Source organism: Rhinolophus ferrumequinum, chromosome 24 (genome assembly GCF_004115265.2).
Source record: "Rhinolophus ferrumequinum isolate MPI-CBG mRhiFer1 chromosome 24, mRhiFer1_v1.p, whole genome shotgun sequence".
NCBI classification, from domain to species: Eukaryota; Metazoa; Chordata; class Mammalia; order Chiroptera; family Rhinolophidae; genus Rhinolophus; species Rhinolophus ferrumequinum.
In genome coordinates, this window is record NC_046307.1 from 5,197,635 (window position 1) to 5,204,687 (window position 7,053).

The 7,053-nt window shown below is 47.0% G+C and overlaps 1 long non-coding RNA gene across 1 annotated transcript; it reads left to right on the plus strand.

Annotated features, from left to right (window-relative positions):
- The first annotated feature begins 8 nt into the window (after positions 1 to 8).
- Positions 9 to 5,936, plus strand: LOC117016518 (uncharacterized). Its single transcript, XR_004421919.1, has 3 exons — positions 9 to 430; positions 720 to 839; positions 5,443 to 5,936. It is a non-coding gene; the product is annotated as an uncharacterized LOC117016518 (long non-coding RNA).
- The last annotated feature ends 1,117 nt before the right edge of the window (positions 5,937 to 7,053 follow it).

A 7,053-nucleotide genomic window follows, 5' to 3' on the forward strand; every position in this document is an offset into this window, starting at 1 on the left:
AGCTGGTTTGGGCCGTATGTCCGGCAGTATTCCTTTGGGTGGGACCATCCTGGAGGGCGCACATCAGAAGAGGGGAGAGGCCCAGAAGCGGCCTCCGGCTCGGCCGCCGCTGGCGCCCGCGCCCCGCCCCCGCAGCCGGATGTTGTGATTTCTCTCCACTCACACTGCCTCGCCCGCCCTCGGCCTCTGCTGCCTTATAAGGCAGCACTACCACCCCGAGAGGATGGGGTGAGCTCACGCCCATTATACAGGTGGGGAGCTGAGGCGCCGGAGGTCCTGTGCCTGAAAAGAAAACAAGGCCGAAATTTTACAGCTAATCAACACCTTCTAGCTCAACATCCTACTCCCTCCACCCTCACTTCACACACCAGGAAACGGACTTAACCCAGACTCAGCGAGTAAGGCAGAACCGGATTCAACTAGGCTTCTGGTACCTATCCATTCATTCATCCAAAAATACAGAGCACCCGCTTTGTGCCAGGCATCAAGCCAGGTGCTGGGAAATACAGTGGTGTCAGCAAGATAGCTAAGCTCCCTGCTTACATGCTAGAAGGGGGATAAAGATGATAATCCTGTAAGTAAATAAATAACTAGGACGGTCTCAGAGAGTAATAAGTGGTACTAAGACTGAAAATTAATAACGGGAAACTTCATTTAAAATGGAGTGGGGAGGCCGGAAAGGGGAACCCTGTTGCACTACCACTGGACATCATTTACAGACCCCAAGAGGAAGGAGTCAATTAGGGACCTCAACAGGAAGAGACACACCTTACATGTTGGTACTACTTTACTCCAGCAGGAGGAAGGAAGATTTCCCTTCTTGCCCAGCAACTCAGCGGGTAAGAAACCGTCAGCACCCTGAACTATCCCTTTCCTCCAGTGGACTTTTCTTTTAAAACAACTTCTCTCAACTTCCTCCTTTTTATAAAATAACGTTCCTCTCCTTTGCTTGTTGGACTTGCCTATGGTTTTGTATATATAACATGCTTGTTGCAAATTGCAGTTCCCTGCTATTCCAGAATAAACCCCTTTTGCTGGTAAAATAACTGGCGATTTTATTTTTTAGGACAACAAGACAGAGTCAGGGGGAATAGTACCAAGGTGTGACATCTGAGCAGATTCAACCACACAGAGATCTGGGGGAACAGAGTTCCAAATAAAGGCAACAGCAAGTGCAAGGGCTCTGAGCCTAGAATAAATTTGGTCGTGTGTTCAGGGAACAGGAAGGAAGAAGGCCTGCGTAATTTCAGGGCCCAAGGGTCTGAGATCGGATGAAAGAGCAAGGGCACTAGCTAGGTGGTGGAAGGCTTTGCAGACCATGGTGAGGAGTTTGTTTTTCTTAAGTGAAATGTGAAGCTTTTGAAAGGATGCTTTATACTTAAAAGGATAATTCTAGCTAGTGGATTTTAAGGGTGCCAAGAATGGAAGCAGAGAGAGCAGTTGGGAGGCTGCAGAATTCCAGGGGAGAGAGGATGGTGGCTTGGACCAAGAAGGAGGCAGTGGAGATGGAGACAAGTGCATGGATGTCGGATACATTTGGGAGGAAAGGCAAGTACCTTGAAAGAGGGAAACCCAGTGGCTAGTAAGACAAAGGGCAGGTACCTCACCCAATGAAGGCTGTTGTGTGCAAGTGACACCTGAGAGTTAAGTGAGAATGTTTAGGTTTCAGGGATACAGGAGCAGGGAAGGAAAGAGCCTTTTGGACAGAGGGCTAGCGCATATTCAAAGCTCTGTCGAGGAAGGCAGTAAGGGCTCAATTTCAGGTGCACTTTGGGGTGGGCCTGGAGGCCAGGAAATGAGGTCAGGCCTTGGAAGGGCCTGGATCAGAGAGCTCTTTGGAAGCCAGGTTAAGAGTTTGGACTTCATTTTGAGGATAGCGCTGTGCTGTGGTGTGTGATCAGAGTTGCTTACTCTGAGCCGCATTGTGAAGGACCTGGTAGGGGTTGGGGATCAAGGGTCGGAGAGAGGGACTTAGGCTGACTTGTTTGGCTGCCCAGCATCTGAACAGCGCTCCTTTTTAAGAGGAAACATGAAATACAGAGACAGGCCCTGCTTTCCACTGTGGAAATCAGAGGAGAGGCAGAATTTTCTCTCTAAGGTCCCTGGTAGCTGGCACACGTTTTCAACACTTCCAATTAGGTATTTGTATCCAATGCAAATGATTAACATAAGACATCAGAGGATCATTTAGGATTCATTACGGAGGCAGAGGTGGTCAAGCCAGGCCCTTCCTGGGCAGGGGAATTCGGCAAGCACCCAGCCGAATTGAGCATCCATTCAATTCCTTCCTTGTCTGCTTGTTACCCAGGATTATCTTCATTGTTTGCAGCCAAGTATCCTGAGTAAGACAGGTGGGAGGCCTTTTAGGAGGAATCATCAGAGAGGAATGACGGTGTCCTGTGCTGCAGCAGTGGCCAGGAGGTGCCACAGGCAAGAGGCCATATTGAGAGTGATGATACAGCTGGGATAAACAGGACTTGGCGACTGGTATGGGGTGAAGAGGGGAAGATGTCACCCATAGCTCTCAGGTTCTGGCTCATTCTCTACCTACAGCCAAAGTGATCTTTTTAAAAGGGGCGTTTACCACACACCATCTTCGATACACATTTCTAAGAATTTCTCCTACAAATATAATTTCACTCAGGCAAAACCAGAAAAGGATATTGAAGGTTATTCCTTGCAGCTGTGTCCAAAAAGATGAACGGCACTAATTATCCTAAATAGGACTGATTGAGTAAAATTCAGTCTTTCCGGTATAGAAATGATGTAGCTGCAAAAAAAAAAAAAAAAAAAAAAAAAGGTCTGGGGGTGCTCTTCTTGTACAGATAGAAACAATCTCCAAGATATACCGTTAAATGAAAAGGACAAAGTGCAGAGTAGTGTGTAAGATTTGCTACCATTTTTGTGGAAAGGGACAGTATAGGCTAGGTTATGCTGCAGTAACAAACAATCTCTGAATTTCAGTGACTTCAAACAACAAACGTTTATTTCTCAGGCCCACCACACGTCCAACGCAGGTTGTTGGGAGGTGGGAGGCTCCAGTCAGAGCCATCACTCAGGGACCCAGGATGACAGGGGCTCCATTTGTGTTTCTACAGTGGCAGCTGGAACAAGGAAATGTGGTGAATCGTCCTATGGCCCTTAGAGCTTGCATATAAAAGTGACACAAGTCCCTTCTGCTCACATTTCATCTGTCAAGGCAAACCACATGGCCAGAACTGACTTGAAAGTGGTGGCGGGTACGACACTACGGGGGAAGATTATATTTTCCAAAGATGAGCCTGGCAGTAAGCTCCCATCCCACAGGCACTTCAGCAAGGTGACCTTGCCATCCCCACATCAAGAGGTGGCCTCTAACTTCCCTGTCCCTTGTGACTCTTGCCATCAGTAGAATCTGATGGCGCATGAGGTCTGAAGCTAGGTGAGAAAAGGCCAGGCAGCCTGCTGCTCTGGCAGTGCTTACCCTCTGGAAGCTTTTCTCGGGATGTTCCCTCGGAATCAACAGCCAGGCTGTGAGAAGTCCAAACTGAACAGAAAGGCCAGTAGGTGCTCTGCTCCCATTGGCATTCTGATGGCAGCACCATGCGTGTGAGTGAGGAAGCCTCCAGGTGATTCCAGCTCCTGGCCTTTGGGATCAGCCCTAGCCATTCAAGTATCCCCCCTGGCCTTTGTGGCAGAGAGACGGAGCTAACTCTGCTGGGTCCTGCCTGAATTCCCAACCTCACAAAATCCATGAGCATAATAAAATAGTTGTAATTTTATGCCACTAAGTTGGGAATGGTTTTTCATACAGAAATGGATTCCTGGAATAACAACTGTATGCCTGGAAGGAAAATATTATTGGAAATATTTGGTGAACAACACTAACAACTACTACAGTTGGATTTGCTTTGATGGGGCGCTTCTGGAAAGCCCCATGAAGCCCGGGAACATTGGTTGCTTCTAGGAAGGGAAATGAAGTGGCTGGGGACAGGGTGGGAGGGAGGCCTTATATTGTATACCCTTTTGGACTTTTCATCTTGTATCACAAGACTGTACTGTTAATTTTTTAAAAACCTGATCTTGTCACTCTCCTGCTCAGAATCCTCTAGCATCTTCCTGGGGTCGGGGGGCAGCCTCTCAGACGGCCCCAGTGATCCCCCTTCCTTATATTCCCTCTAATGTGGTCCCCTTCCCTTGAGTATGGGCTGGACCCAATGACTCACTTCTAATGAAAAGAATGCAGCAAAAGTGATTGAATGTCACTTCCAAGATGAGGTTGCAAAAAGGCCCTGGCTTCCATTTTAGGCGACTACTCTCACCTCTTCGCTGGCTCACTCTGAGGGAAGCCAACTGTCAAGTTTTGAGCTGCCCCATGGAAAGGCCTACATGGCAGGGAACTAAGGTCTCCCGCCAACAGCCTTGGGAATGAACGTGGAAGTGGATCCTGCCCCAGTCAAGATGACTGCAGCCTTGTGAGAGACTGAGCCAGAGGCACCCGTTAACAGTGCCCAGGTGCTTGACTCACAGAAACTGGGACATAATAAATGTTTGTTGCTTAGGCTGTATCCTGTACTAAATTTGGGAGCAGTTTGTTATCTGTTATCAGCAGCAATAGACAGCTAATACACTTTCCTGTTACACTTAAAAATGAAACCCAAGGGGTAGCCGGTTGGCTCAGTTGGTTAGAGCGCGATGCTCTAACAACAAGGTTGCCGGTTCCGTCCCCGCTGGGCCAGTGTGAGCTGCGCCCTCCACAACTAGATTGAAACAACTACTTGACTTGAAGCTGATGGGTCCTGGAAAAACACACTTAAAATACATAAGAGTTTAAAAAAAATAACAAATAAAACCCAAGCTCCTCCCCATGACCTACTGAGGCCCAACTTGATTAGGCCCATGTAGTTCTCGTACTTTCCATCCCACCCCTCTCCCTCTTGTCCTTGTGAAGGTCAGCTACATACTGCATCCACCTGGAGCTCCACTGTCCAATACAGTAGCTGCTAGCCTCATGTGCCTATTTAAATCGAAATTAATTAAAATGATGAAATAAAATGAATGTTCAGTTCCTCAGTCACACTAGCCCCATTTCAAGTACTCAGTAGTGCCATGTGTGAGTCGTGGCTGCCATATGAGACAAAGCAGACAGAGAATATTTCCATCATCCCAGGAAGTTCCGTCAGACAGCACTGGTCTGGAGGAAGGAGTGGGTTCCATTTTTACAAAGGTTCCATGGTGACAACCTGAATGACTGAGAGAAAAATGGCACCCCTGAGAAGGAATGAAAGATGGCGGGATGGGTACCTTCTGAGCTCCTAAACTTGTCTTTGAACAGGCAGTTCTGCCTATTCTGCCAGGTATGCCCCAAGTCTCCGTTACGGAGGTCTGGGGTTTGTTTGTGTCTGCATGTATCCAGGCACTTGTGAGTAGGAACTTGATGGTCTCCCACTTCTCATCCCACAGACCCACACCCCAGCTGTAGAAGACAGAAGCCAGGGCAAGAAGATAGATGGTGCCTTTCTGCTCTGGTCCAAAGCAGTTGATGGAGGAGCCCCAGATGTGCAGGGAGGACTGCGGCAGATGTGTAGAAATTGCTGACAAGGGGGAGGGTGTTCACAGGGAGAAATTTCTTTGTAAACTTCTGTAGCTTGAACCCCAACCGCATGCCAGGCTCTGCCTTTTCACATGCATCCCCATGCCAACATCTCACTATCTCTGCCAGGCAGTGTGAGTGCCCATCCTTCCCTCTGGAGGGGTGGCAATTAAGGTTCAGAGAGGCTGAGCCCTGACCCAGCATTTTGCTGGGGGCTCAGTGGCCAAGATGGGATTTGAAGATTTCTTGATTCAAGATTATTGTTGTTTTTCTACCTACAGTCCCTGCTTCTAAGGCCATTATTTTCTTATTCTTTAAGCTACTGATTTACAGAGCTGATCTTGAGTTTTGTTTTGTTTTGTTTTGTTTTGTTTTGTTTTGTTTTGTTTTGTTTTGTTTTAGGAACTTCCTGATAACAATGTATGAATTCTTGAATCAGTTGGGACTTTTGGTTGCAACTAAAACTGGCTTAAGCAAAAAAGGAAATTTATTGGTTCAAGTAACTGAAAAGTATAGGTGGTAGTTCTGACTTTAAGTGTTTTTGGATCCCGGGTCTCAAATGGTGTCACTCAAAATTTGTCTTTCCCACATTCTGATTCTGCTTTTGATCTGTGTTGTCTTTATTCTCAGGCAGGTTTCCCTCTGAGATGTTAAAGCAGCTCCACGCTCATTTCTTACCAATATGGCAACTTATATAAAAACAGCTTCTATCTTGATGATTCCAGAAAAAATCCTGGGGCTGCCTCCCACTGGTTTGATTTGAGTCAGGTGTTCGTTTTGAAGCAATCACTGAGGAGAGAGAGCGAGCGAGAGAGACAGTGTTCTGATTGGTTAAGTCTGAATTACATGTCCACTCTAACCTCAGCTGAGGGATGGAGTAAACTTGATTTTAGCCATGGTGGATGAAATTGATGGTGGGGGAAGGAAATGGGTGCTTTCCCCAAAAAACACTGAGGGCCTAAAGGGTTCCAGGATCCAATTCTCAGACACCAGCAGGGTATCCAAGCGTTCAACTCAATTCTGACACTATCTACCTGGAGGTAGAATCAGATTCCACAGGTAAAAGGCTCAGTCCCACAAGACCACCCTCCACTTCAGACACCAGGTTGTTATCTATGCTTCTGACCAACTGGCTATAAATCAGAGATTCTTATGACTGAGACTCTCCTTGGGTTCGACTAATTTGCTAGAATGGCTCACAGAACTCAGGAAAACCCATTTACTCACTAGGTTATCAATTCATTACAAAGGATATTCAAAGATACAAATCAACAACCAAGATGAAGAGATATATAGAGTGAAGTCCTGAACAAAGGAGTTTCTGTGTTCATGGAGGTTGGGGCCCTGCACGGTGGCACGTGGAAGTGTTCCAGTTCCACAACATGGCAGCTCTCCTAAGAATGGCTAATGAGCTGTCCTTTAGGGTTTTTATGGAGGCTTCGTTGCGTAGTTGTGATTGACTAAGTCATTGGCCAATAGTG